At 39.2% G+C, this 13,420-nt stretch overlaps 1 pseudogene; it reads right to left on the reverse strand.

Annotated features, from left to right (window-relative positions):
- Nucleotides 1-2,878: 2,878 nt before the first annotated feature.
- Nucleotides 2,879-7,316, reverse strand: LOC140689213 (olfactory receptor 2G6-like; annotated as a pseudogene).
- Nucleotides 7,317-13,420: the final 6,104 nt, after the last annotated feature.

Here is a 13,420-nt window from a genome sequence, read left to right on the forward strand (position 1 = left end):
ATCTAAGTCTGATCCTGCTTACCAAAAATTTCCAGATTCCACATCCTGCATATTAAGTTGTTTTATACTGGTCTCAGTCTATCAACAGTTAACACTGTGGCTGGATCAGAGATTATAGTAGTTATAATGCTTGCAAAACACCCTTCAGTGGGGTGGGGAAGATATAGCTCAGTGATAGAGTGCATGCTTAGCAATGCATGAGGTCCTGGGTTCAATTCCATGTACCCCCATAAATAAATAAATTTAAAAAAAAAACCTAATAGCTTTCCCCTCAAAAGAAATAAAAATTAAAAACAAATTAAAACCTTCAGCAATCATCAGGAAACTTTGAAAAAAAAATGTTTTATTACTGACAAGACCTGAAAATTACACAACACACCTGAGGCCACATGATGCGGTGGGGGGAGGGCACAGCAGTGGGCCTGAGGTTCTACTCTTGTTAGGTGCAAGGATGGAGACCTAGGATTCCTTGGATTCACACTCTTTTTAATTGAGGTATAGTCAGCTTATAAGTTGTGTCAATTTCTGATGTACAGCAGAATTCTTCAGTCATACGTGAACATACATATATTCATTTTCACATTTCTTTTCTCCATAAGTTACAAGATACTGAATATATTTCCCTGTGCTATACAGTATATGCTTGTTTATCTATTTTATATACACCAGCCAGCATCTGCAAATCTCAAACTCCCAATTTATCCCTTCCCACCCCCCTCCCCTCTGGCAACCACAAGTCTGTATTCAACGTTGGTGAGTCTGTTTCTGTTTTATATATATTCATTTGCCATTTTTTTTTTTTAGATTCCACATATGAATGACATCATATGGTATTTTTCTTTCCCTTTCTGGCTTACTTCACTTAGAATGACATTCTCCAAGGACATCCATGTTGCTGCAAATGGCATTTTTCCTGGCTGAGTAGTATCCCATTGTATAAATATACCACCCCTTCTTTATCCAGTCATCTGTTGATGGACATTCAGGTTGTTTCCATGTCTTGGCTATTGTAAATAGTGCTGCTATGAACATTGGGGTGCAGGTGTCTTTTTGAATTAGGATTCCCTCGGGGTATCTGTGGATTTTTGAAGGACAGCCATTCTGATTGGCGTGAGGTGATACTTCATTGTAGTTCTGATTTGCGTTTCTCTGATAATTAGTGATATTGAACATTTTTTCATGTGCCTATTAGTCATTTATACATCTTCATTGGAGAATTGCTTCTTGTTTAGGTCTTCTGTCCATTTTTGGATTGGGTTGTTTGTTCACTTCACTCTTTGTTGGTGAATGTAAAACATTAGAGGCAGAATTTGAAGTGCCAGAAGATGTGGGGAAAAAGATCCAACCAGGAGCCCAAAATGTCAGTGACTGAAATGAACTAAAATCTCTAAAACAAAGGTGCCTCAGTGGGAGAAGGTGGCCTGATTGATTACCTTGTCAAGTGGCTGGCAACGTGTCTGTTGGAGAGAGACATCTTTGAGGTGGATTCCCCATTGAAATGGATCCCCCATTGAATCAAACCACAAATCAAGCACTCACATTACAAAAGAGAGAAAAAACCTGTCAGTGCGTGTGCTCCATAAACTGATTTTCCTTTCCTATATATTTTTCTAAATTATTAAGCCCCAGTTTACTTGGAGTTCAGAGATGTTTGTGCTCTCCTCAGCATGAGGGAGAACATTCTATTTCCAACCATATCCTGCTAGGTGTATATATATATAAATCTTCTAATGATTTTTTTTAAAAATGTCCTCCCTGTCACTTAAAATATATCACTTGAAAACTATTTGGCTTCTGTTATAAGCTGTCAGCCCCTTTAAAACTCACTCATGGATTCTTTCCTTTCTTATACACATATTAACATATTTGTGATTTAGCAAATAACAATATAAACTCTTTCCTCTTTCTTCAGGGTGGGGTGCTACTGCCTAGATGATTTTGTTTAGCCACCATATCAGTTTAATATCAAAAATCCAAACATTATAAAAACACATAACCATTAATATTAACACTTCTTTGAGACAGATTTGATTCTACAATCAATATGCTGAAAGTGAGGGTTTTTCCCCCTAATGTCTTCTATTGTTTGCCAATAGATACCATCACAGAGGGAAAATCTCCCAGTCGACTGAGTTGGACCATTAGCATATAAAACTGTGGGTGCTGTTTTGTTCACATCTGCATCTTCAATGCCTCAGTAATTGTTAATAAACAAATGCATTTCAAAAAGGAGATAAAACAAACATAAGATCCATGATGCACTAAACATTGCATGTACCTAGCAACATCCAAAATAATAAAAGGTATAAGGGAAGATGTATTTAATTCACTTAAATAAATATCTTCTGTCTAGTAAGGAGATCATCTTAGAAGTGCACTGGTGGTAGAAAATTAAAATGGAAAGAAATGGTTAGACTAGAGAGACAGCTAAAAGGTAAAATCCACAGGACTGTGTCTAGGTTACGTACAGCAGGTGAAATAGACAGGAGTTGGGATGATGTATGTTCCATTTTGTGATACTGGGAATAGTGTGGGAAAACAAACAAAATCAGGGAGCTTTCGATTTAGTTTGGATGTGCTGATTTGAGGTTGTTTTAATACACCCAGGTGGAGAAGGGAAATACATAGTTGAACATAGACTATTGAATATCTGTGTTGGAACAGAAATCTGGGAGTCACCTGTGTAAACGCTTTAAACTGTGATGACTCCAAAAACCTACTAAGGAAAGAAATACAAAAAATCAGAAACTTGCAAGCAGGAGGGAAAACGCAGCAATAGAGGTGAGCTCAGTGTATAACGGGACTCACTCAGGGGAACTTCCCACAAGCTGAGGGGTCCTGGAATCCATGGCTAGTTGAAAGAATAATGCCACTGACATTTATGTTTTGCTCTTTCTTTTATGAGCAACAGGTCAAAATATCTCTATCTCTGCAAAAGAAAAATTACAATTATACCCATATAGCATATGGTTATACCTACTAAATAAATTGATTTTATGAATAAACTTTATACACAATAAAACGTCTAGAATAATCTAATTTTAGTTTGGGTTGCTCAATATTATGCAGCCCAGTTTATAGATAACATACAGGTTATGCAAATTGTACAGGTCACACAGATGTTATGTGGTGGAATGGGTATTCAAACTCAGCTCCGTCCAAGTGGAAAATTCAAACTCTGTTTAAAATGTTTTCTACTAAAACTCACTTATAAAATCATGAACATGACCAAATCATTTACTGAGTCATTATCCATTAGCCAGTCTAAATAACTCTCTTCTAAATGTCTTTTAATAATCATGTCCCACTGAATCATAAAGTTATCCTCAGAATTTTTTGTTCTTTTTTAAAATATTTTGGAGGGAGGGAAGTAATTAGGTTTATTTATTTGTGTGTTTGTTTAATAGAGGTACTGGGGATTGAACCCAGGACCTCGGGCATGCTAGGCATGCACTTTACCACTGAGCTATACCCTCCCCCTCCTCAGAATTTTTTTCAGTGCTCCCTTCACTTCCTTATTTCTCAGAATATAGATAAGGGGGTTAAGTATGGGAGTCACCACAGTGTAGAAGAGGGACACAAACTTATCCTGGTCCTTGGATCTCCTCTTGGCTGGCTGCAGATACATGAAGATAATGGTTCCATAGAAGACTATCACCACCGTCAGGTGGGAGGAGCAGGTTCCAAATGCTTTACGTCATCCAATGGCTGACTTTATCTTTAGAACTGCTTGGGTGATGTGCCCATAGGATATCAGGATGAGCGACAAGGGCACCACCAGGAATAAGACGCTAGCCACAAAAAGCTCTGCCTGGTTGAAGGTGGTGTCCACACAAGCCAACTTGATGAGCACAGGAACCTCACAGAAGAAATGATCCACATGGCGATGCCCACAGAAGGGCAGCTGCAGGGTGAGAGTGGACTGTATGAGGGTGGTTGCCAGACCACTGAGCCACGCCACAGATGCCAGGATGTGACAGAGCCGAGGGTGCATGACAAAGGCGTAACGCAGAGGACGACAGACTGCGACATAGCGATCGTAGGACATCACAGCCAAAAGGACACACTCTGTGGATCCCAGGGCAAGGGAGACATAGAGCTGAACCACACAGCCTCCATACGTGATAGACTTATCTGGACCCCCCAGGTTGACTAGAAGCTGAGGAATAATACTGCTGGTGACGCAAAGGTCCAGTAATGAGAGATGGGAGAGGAAAAAGTACATGGGATTGTGGAGTTTAGAGTCCAAGAGGGATACTAGGATGATGGCAGCATTGCCGAGGAGTGTCATGAGGTAAAGGGACATGATTACCCCAAAGAGAACCAGCTCCAACTGAGGTCGGTCAGAAAAACCTACCAGAATGAACCCAGAGAAGGTGCTGTCATTAGTCCACGGCATTACTCTCACTTTGATTACTCACTCCAGAGTGATTAAATCACATTAAACAGAAACTGCAAGGATTTTATGTCAATTCCCTGGCAGTTAAGATCTGGATGTTGAGAAGTGAGTTTGTAAACAGTTAAAGAGAAAAGGCCAAAGCAGAGAATCCTGGTGTGTGATATCTTTGATTATCTCATGAAGTGGCATTCCTGGTCTCATTGGTCATAGGTTTTCCATCTACCTGGAGGATGAAATAAAAGTTAAAATGCATTAACGCTGAGATTTTTCACACCTTTTCCTCAATATAATTTTTTATATAAAGGTAATGGAATTTCACAGGAAATACAGGAATTACAAACACCATAGTACATTCTCACAGTCTACCAAATGGATACATAAATAAGGCAGGAATGTGATAAAACATGTGAGAGTATGCATTTTATGATCAGTGTAAGCGGTTCACTGTGAGGATGCAGAGTTGGGAGAGGAATCTATAGAAGAGGAGGTTTGGATTGTATTCACCTTGCTCTTAAAGAGATGAGAAGGAGAGCAATCCAAGACCAACAAATTTCTTGATAATAAGAAACAAATATAGAAATGGAGAGTACATGGTAGGGTTTTATTTAAAAAAGGAAAAAGAAACTAAGTTGGAAGCATGATTATTTCATATATTAACTACGCCACATAACAGGATACGATACTTACAAGGTAAATTTGAGTCACTTCTTTAAGGAACACAAACATCAGTAGATATCATTTGGATAGCATAGGCCTTGTAGGACGGTTTTGGTTGTGTTTGAATTTTCCTTTTCAAGATAAATATGCTTGCACAGTATAGAATAATTTAAAACCAAAGAAACTCTAGTCCAGAAAGTCTGTACACAGCCAATGCAAAGTGGACAATCACAATTAGAGACTGAATGTAATATCAATAGAATGCAAGAAATGCTGCAGAGGGCTCAGTGAAAATCATTAACATTTAACTCCCAACAGGATATTGAGACAACAAACAGGAAGAAGCTAAGATTATTGAAGTTTTACATATGATGAAATAAGGAGATTAAGTAGTTAAAAACCGTGTGCATCCATTTAGTTCCAAGTCAGCTGAAGCCGGGAAGAATCAGACTGATCATTTCTACAACTGAGAACCATTGTTTCGACATTCTTCTTGTCTTTAGGACTTTAACCCAGAGTCCCACTCAATCTGTGACACATTAACACTAGCTACTCATTTGACACCGTACACAATTTACAGTATCTAATGTCCCACATGCAGGTGCCAGAAATAAGAGTTGCCCAGCTTAGATTTACGTTCCTTCCTCTGCAGGAGACTGCATGGGCATCACTGTGCCCACCTAAGACTAACTGCACGATGAATACGGTCACATATAGTCCCTGAGTTAACGAGTTCCCTTGTGATGTGATTAACTCCAGGGATTCTGGGCAACAGGAGCCAGCGACAAAGGGCAAACAAATTAACACTGGAGGACAAAAATGAGGCCAGGGGAAGTCAAGCAGCTGGCCTGCTGGCCACAGAGCCAAGTGTAATGAAAATTAAAGTTCCACTATTGGGGACCTCTTCCAATTGAATTTTGTGATTTTCTTTCCACTTCTCCTGCCCTTTTCTCTTGACTTTATGTATATGGAGTGGTTGTGGGGGTAGGAAAGAGAGAAATTGTTATAATTACACAAACACAAAAATACACTAAGTGAGAATAAAAATATTTTGCAACTTAGAGTAGAGGACACTGTTCAGCAGGTAGATGCCTGAATACCTGATGGGATCCTCAACAGGAGGAAACCAAATGTTCTCAACAAATCTTTTTTTCCTTAGTTATAGGGAGCACAGAGCTATGGGCCCAAGGGTAAAGAAAATGCTTTTCTGACAATCTTGCCATCCACCCCTAATATATGACACAAAGAAAGATTAAACAGAAAGACATATACAACAAAAATGAAATAAAAATATCTGATAAAAAATAATGATGCCAGTCCTACAGTTTATGGAACTAAGTTAAGAAATAGACTTTCCTAGAATCAAAAATTGATGCCTCAAAATTCTGCTACTGAAAACTACCATAGACAATCTGGAAAAAAAATGCTCCTTGACTTTTTTATGGCTTTTTATTGATGTAAATGATTGCTAAATGGCAAAAACACGACAGAGGATAGCCTCCTGGATGTGTTCTAGAAATTTAAAATATATGCTGATATTTCAGTACAATGTTCCATATTAAGGATAAATGGTAATGATTTTTACAGACTAGTGAGAAGAGTCAGTAGGACACATGGAATATACTGCTTCTTCCATTTGGGAGAGCAAATGCAGAGACAATGAGGAGGACAGATGATCCCCAACACCACTATATAGTTTAGGACACAGTGATCCAAAGAAATGGTGGTAGCAGTTTGTGGAAAAGGCTCCCAAGTAATTTAGCATCTTTGAACCTCACTGTAAACTGTATGTGACAAAATGTAGTAGTTAAAGCTCTTGGATAACTGATATCCAAAATAAACCCACTTTGGCCACTTAACGATCTTGGAAGCAGCTAAAGGTAGCAATTAGAAACCTTACAGCACACACAAGTGGCATGCAGCCCTTTTGCAGATTCACAACAAACATTATCATATTATACAACGTGGGAAACTAGGGAGTGGGGAAAAAAATCCCTCTCGTACTTTGTGAAAACCACAACTCCCTGCTTTTCCTTTAATCCACGGGAGAAACATTTTACGATGTGTTGGCTTATGGTGTGCATATTTAGAGCACCCGTTTACTGAAACACTGCTGTGAGTGGACCCGCACACCTCACGCCCGTGTTGCTCAAGGACCTACTGTCCCTATGGACACCCATGTGGAGGCCGCGCGGAGGGAGGGGACACAGGTTACCTTTGGCCTTCTGGTGCGGTCGCCCCTCAGGCTGCAGCTCGGAGGCCTCTCGTCCACGAAGACGAAGACGAAGACGAGGCTCCTGGCTCTGTGGCCTCCCCTGTGTGTCGCAGGTGAGGCCGCTGAAGATCTCCTCCCGCACGGCTCACCTCCGTGGGAGCCAGGGGCGGGAGTGGCCGGGCCACCAGAGCCAGGCAGTAGAGCTGGCCCACAGCGGCAGCCACAGAAGCGGGACCCAGACTAACACCCACTAGCTGTAAACCCCCAAAGCCGTAAAGTCCCCCAAGTCGTAAAGTCCATCAAGCCGTAAACTCCCCCAAGTCGTAAACTCCCCCAAGTCGTAAAGCCCCCCAAGTCGTAAACTCCCCCAAGTCGTAAACCCCTGCCGTAAACCCCACAGACGTAAACCCTACGCATATAAACCTGGCAGCCAGACGGAACCCCAGGATGCATCGAGGTCTTTTTCTGGAAGCTGCGGTCTGGAGCGGAGAGCGAGGTGGCCAGGCCCAGCGCTTCTGCTGTCAGACCTGCCGCCTCCGCTCCCTCCGGGGCCTCTGACAGGACGTCGGCCCCTCAGGAGACAGCGCCCCCGAGGAGCCTCTGACAGGACGGCCTCCACAGAGGGTGAGTCTGCAGTTCTCTGAGCTTCTCAGAGCTGCTCGAGCTGGGGGCGCGGGCCTCGGGTGCGGGGTGTTCCGGCGACCCTCGGTCCTGGGCGTGAGGTCCCTCTCGACTGGGCTGGGGTTGCGGGGCGGGCCACCCGCCCTCTGGCCTGCAGGCCTCTGGGAGCCCTTGGCCTGGTCGCGCTTCTCCAAGGAACCTGGTGCGCGGGGGTCGGAGGTCTGGTCCTCCTGCGGCACTGTCGGGACCGGGGCCCCGACGACCATGCGTGGTGTTCCTGGTTTTCTTGGTTGGGGTTTCGGTCGTGAAGGTTGTGTGCAAATGTGTGTGTATCCCGGGTCTCGCCTATATTTTTCCACTTAGGACATTTGCTTGTGGAAATAGTCTTTGGTTTGAGATTACGTGACATTTTCTGCTAGTTTTCTTATGATTTTATTTACCTCCTACCTTGTTTCTCAACTCAGAATTAATTTGACTTAAAATACGAATTACCCAAATTTAATATTTTTTCTGGTTGGCTCTACAGCAGTAGTTACTGGATTACTGATCCTTTCTCACTGATGTATCTGTTTGGGTCTCTGTGTTCAGTAAACTGTTGAGCCGGTTGTAATTCTGTGCTTTTTGGAAGAGGCGCCGCGCTGTTCCCCACAGTGGCCACACTAGTTTACATTCCTGCCACATCGTCAGGAACACATTATTTTACACTTTTCTCCTTAGATTTTTAATATGTTTTTGTTGTTCTCGCTCTTTCAGTGGGTGTGAAGTGATGTATCATTGTGACTTTGAATTGCATTCCTCTCATGACCAGTTATACAGAGCATCTTTTCAGATGGCCATTTGTATAACTGTGGACTTCAATAAGTCCTTTTCCCATATTTTAAGTGGGACATTTCTCTTTTCGTTCTTGAGGTGTAAGCATTATTTATATATTTTGAAGACAAATCCCCTTTACATTTACTATTTGTCTTTTCACTTTTCTGATCATGTTCTTTAAAGCACAGAGGTTTTCCGTTTTAAAGTGCAATTTATCTATTTTTTCTTTTGTTGCTCATGTTTTGGTTTTCGTATGTAAGTATTCACTGCCAAATATAAGGTCATGAAAATTTATTGTAAAGTTTCTTCCAAATAAGGTCAGTCATGTTAGCCTTTATATTTAGGTTACTGATCCATTGTCAGGTAATTTTTGTATATGGTTGCTGTAGGCAGCCTACCGCCGTTCTTTTACGAGTGGGTATCCTAGCGTCTGAGCGCTATTTATTAAAAAAAAACTGTTTGAACCCATTGACTGGTGTTGCCATCCTTGTCAAAAATCAATTGGCCATGGATGTATGAGTTTATTTTTGAATTCTCAACTCTGGTTCACTGGACTAGACTGTCTATTCTTAGGGCAAAACTATACCATTTTTGATTATCTTTCATTATTTTCCAGAATTCTGAAAGTGTTGATTATGATGATTTTTGCCAGGTGTTTGTTGCTTTTGTGGAGTTGCAAATTTCAGAGGTTGTTTATACTGCCATCTTCATGGTTGACCAGTTTGTACATTTGCCAAATTGTTAGATATACATTATGGGTTTCCAGTTTCATCATTTCATGTCTCTCTCTCATTTTCTTTTTCTGTCTCTCAAATAAAAGTTTGTCTGATTTTCAAGATGTTACTTGGGCTTTTTTTTTTTTTCTTGATTGAAATGGTTTGTGATGTCTTTTATAATTTTTTTTAACTTGGAAATTAACTGCAATTAAAGACATCCTATCCTATTTGTAAAAAACTTTTAGTTTGCCTTATAATTATACATAGAAGTACAAATATCTTAGAAGTGTGCCTTTTGAAAAACTTTCGCAATCTTTACACATTTACGGAAACAGCGTCCAGCTCAAGGGAGTAACACTACCCAAACCTCAACTATCTGCTCACATATCCCTTCAAGTGTCTTCACTCATTAAGAGGAAACTTAATCTTGACTTCTAACAGTATAGATTCATTTTGCCGTGGTTTTTTTACATACTGTGTATAAATTGTATAATCATTATGTGTTTTGTGCGACTTAACTTTGTTAAACTTTATGTTTGGATGTTTATCTCAAAGGTGTGTGTTTTTGTAGAACATTCATTTGTATTCTGAATATTATTCTGTTACGTGAATATATCATGATTCTTCCACTATTGTATTGAAGGGCATTGTGGAGTTGACATTTTATAGATACGAGGATTAGTTCTGCTGGGAGCATGCTCATCTGTCTCATGGTGCATATATGTTTGGGTATGTATTTATTAGGTGTAATCTAGGAGTGTGATTGCTGTAGATGAGTATAGGTATGTTCAGCTTTAGGAGGCACAAAGAGTTTTCCAGCAGTTTCCAGTTTATTCATATGCCCTGTAATACTTAGCATTTTAATCTTTTATAAATTTTAGCTGCTCTCGTAAGTGTTGGTATGTTTCACTGTGTTTTTCATTTGCATTCCTCTGACTATTAATCAAGTTGAGTGTCTTTCATGTGCTTTTTTGCTATTGGCATATATTTTCTCAACTGTCTTCACAGGTCTTTTGCCCACTGTACCACTGAATTTTCTATGTTACTCATAGTGATTTGTAGGAATTCTTTACATGTGGTGGATAGACTTATTGGTTGTATATATAATTACAAATGTCTTCTCACAACTTAGATTTTTATCATGTTTTTAATAAACAAAAGTTCTTAACTTTGAAATAGTCCAATTTATTATTTTCCTTTCTTAGTATTATTTTACCATTTTAGGAGATATTTGTCAAAACCAAGATCACTAACATAACATATTGTCCTACATTTTTGTTAAATCATTTTTTTGACACTTAAATCTGCAATCCATTCATTTTTGTTATAAGGTAAGATGAGAATTGGGTTTTCTTTATAGTGTGAGGAAGGCGTTTAGCTGCTGCTTCTTCTGTTTTCTTTTCCTTTTTTTTTTTTTTTTAATCTCTATGGGTATCTGACTGTGGTGAGAAAATTCTGAGATATCCTGTAAGTTTCCTGCCCTTGGTATTCAGTATAATCTCGCCCCCTAGAGTATGTAAAGAATGATTGTCATGATGGATTTTACTTTTCATTAGGTTATGTTATAGACAAAGGTAAAGTGATTTTTCCAATGTCGTTAAGGCCTCAAGTCAGCCGACTTTGATTTAATTAAAAGGGAGACTATTTTAACTGGATCTGATCTACTCAGATGAGTCCTTCGGAGGGACTTGGCCCTTTTTGAAGGAAGAGCTTCAAAGCATGAGAGAAGTTCTCCTGTTGGCTTTGAAGGAGTGAACTTCGATTTTGGAGAGGGACCCATATGTGAGGGAATAGCAGATGGTCTCTATCAGCTGAGGGCTTGAGCTCAGCAACCAAAAGAAAATGAATTCCAGCAACAACCATGTATGTACAAGAGGACACAGAAACTTAAATGAGTCTCCAGCCCTGACAGCAAGCACCTCCTATGCAGCCTTTTAAGTTTGTGAGCAGAAGATCCAGTTCACCTATACCAGTACCCACAGAAATGGTGGGTAATAAGTTTGGATTGTTTTAAGCCAGCACATATGTGATAATTTTTTATGGTACCATAGAAGACTAATTAATGCCTGGTTAATACAAAAACTACTTATTGAAAAATGCATCATTGTCCCCACTGCATTATAAGGCCACCTTGGCCATCAACCACATACAGTTCTATTTCACGATTCTCTGTTGACTTTCACTGACTACGTAGTCAATGCCTGTGCTGATGCCACATTATCTTTTTATAATAAGTCTTGGTATCTGGTCGTGTTCAGTCTTTCAGGTTTGTTAATCTGCTTTCAGGTGCCCTTGGCAGTTCTGGGTCCTTTGAGTTTCTGTATGAATTCTAGAATAGACTGGGATTTTTGAAAAATAAGTGCAGGGGTTTTGATTGGGATTGCATTGAATCTACAGAGCTAGCTTTAATTCTGTATTTTACTTACAGTTCCTTATTTAATGTAGTAAAAATTGATCCACACTATGAGCAAGTAGTAAATATATTTATTTTCCCTTTGTATTTCTGTCTTAATTACACTACCAAATTTCAGTATATGAAAACCTTTTCCTTACTCTATCTTTATACTAGTATTTACTTATAATCTTTCTAATTTATCATTGTTGATTAATACCATTCATTTCCTTGCTGTAAAAGATGATGAAATTGGTATGTTTACACCATCTTCCACTTTCCTTAGTTTTTTCCTCAAAACTTTTGTTTTATTTCTGCATTATTATAGCTTGTGACATAAATATTTGTTTTTAGTTGGCCCTAAAATGAAATACATTCCATGATATTGCCATTTTTTCTTTCTTTTTTTTATTGAGTTATAGTCAGTTTACAATGTTGTGTCAATTTCTGGTGTACAGCACAATTTTTCAGTCATACATGAATATATAGATACTCATTTTCGTATTCTTTTTCACTGTGAGCTACCACAATATCTTGTATATATTTCCCTGTGCTATGCAGTATAAACTTGTTTATCTGTTTTATATCTACCTGTCAGTATCTACAAATCTCAAACTCCCAGTATGTCCCTTCCCAACCCCCTCCCTCCTCGCAACCACAAGTTTGTATTCTATGTCTGTGAGTCTGTTTCTGTTTTATATTTAAGTTCATTTGTTTTCTTTCTTTTTTTTTTTTTTCAGATTTCCCATATGAGTGATATCATATGGTATTTTTCTTTTTCTTTCTGGCTTACTTCATTTAGAATGACATTCTCCAGGGACATTCATGTTGTTGCAAATGGCATTATGTTGTCATTTTATGGCTGAATAGTATTCCATTATATAAACGTACATCTTTATCCAGTTATCTGTCGATGGACATTTAGGTTGTTTCCATATCTTGACTATTGTAAATAGTGTTGCTGTGAACATTGAAGTGCAGGTGTCTTTTTCAATTAGGGTTCCTTCTGGATATATGCCCAGGAGTGGGATTGCTAGGTCATATGGTAAGTCTATTCCTAGTCTTTTGAGGAATCTCCATACTGTTTTCCACAATGGCTGCACTAAACTGCATTCCCACCAAAAGTGTGAGAGGGTTCCCTTTTCTCCACAGCCTCTCCAGCATTTATCATTTGTGGACTCTGAAATGATGGCCATTCTGACTGGTGTGAGGTGATACCTCATTGTAGTTTTGATTTTCACTTCTCTGATAATTAGTGATATTGAGTACTTTTTCATAAGTCTATTGGCCATGTGTATGTCTTCACTGGAGGATTGCTTATTTAGGTTTTCTGCCCATTTTTGAACTTGTTTGTTTGTTTTTTTCTTATTAAGTCATATGAGCTGTTTATATATTCTGGAAATCAAGCCTTTGTCGGTTTCATTTACAAAAATTTTCTCCCATTCCATAGGCTGTTGCTTTGTTTTCCTTATGGTTTCCTTTGTTGTGCAAAAGCTTGTAAGTTTAATTAGGTCCCATTTGTTTATTTTTGCTTTTATTTCTATTTCTTGGGTAGGCTGCCCTAGGAGAACCTTTTTTAGATATATATGAGATAATGTTTTGCTATA

This window comes from Vicugna pacos, chromosome 25 (assembly GCF_048564905.1).
Source record: "Vicugna pacos chromosome 25, VicPac4, whole genome shotgun sequence".
NCBI classification, from domain to species: Eukaryota; Metazoa; Chordata; class Mammalia; order Artiodactyla; family Camelidae; genus Vicugna; species Vicugna pacos.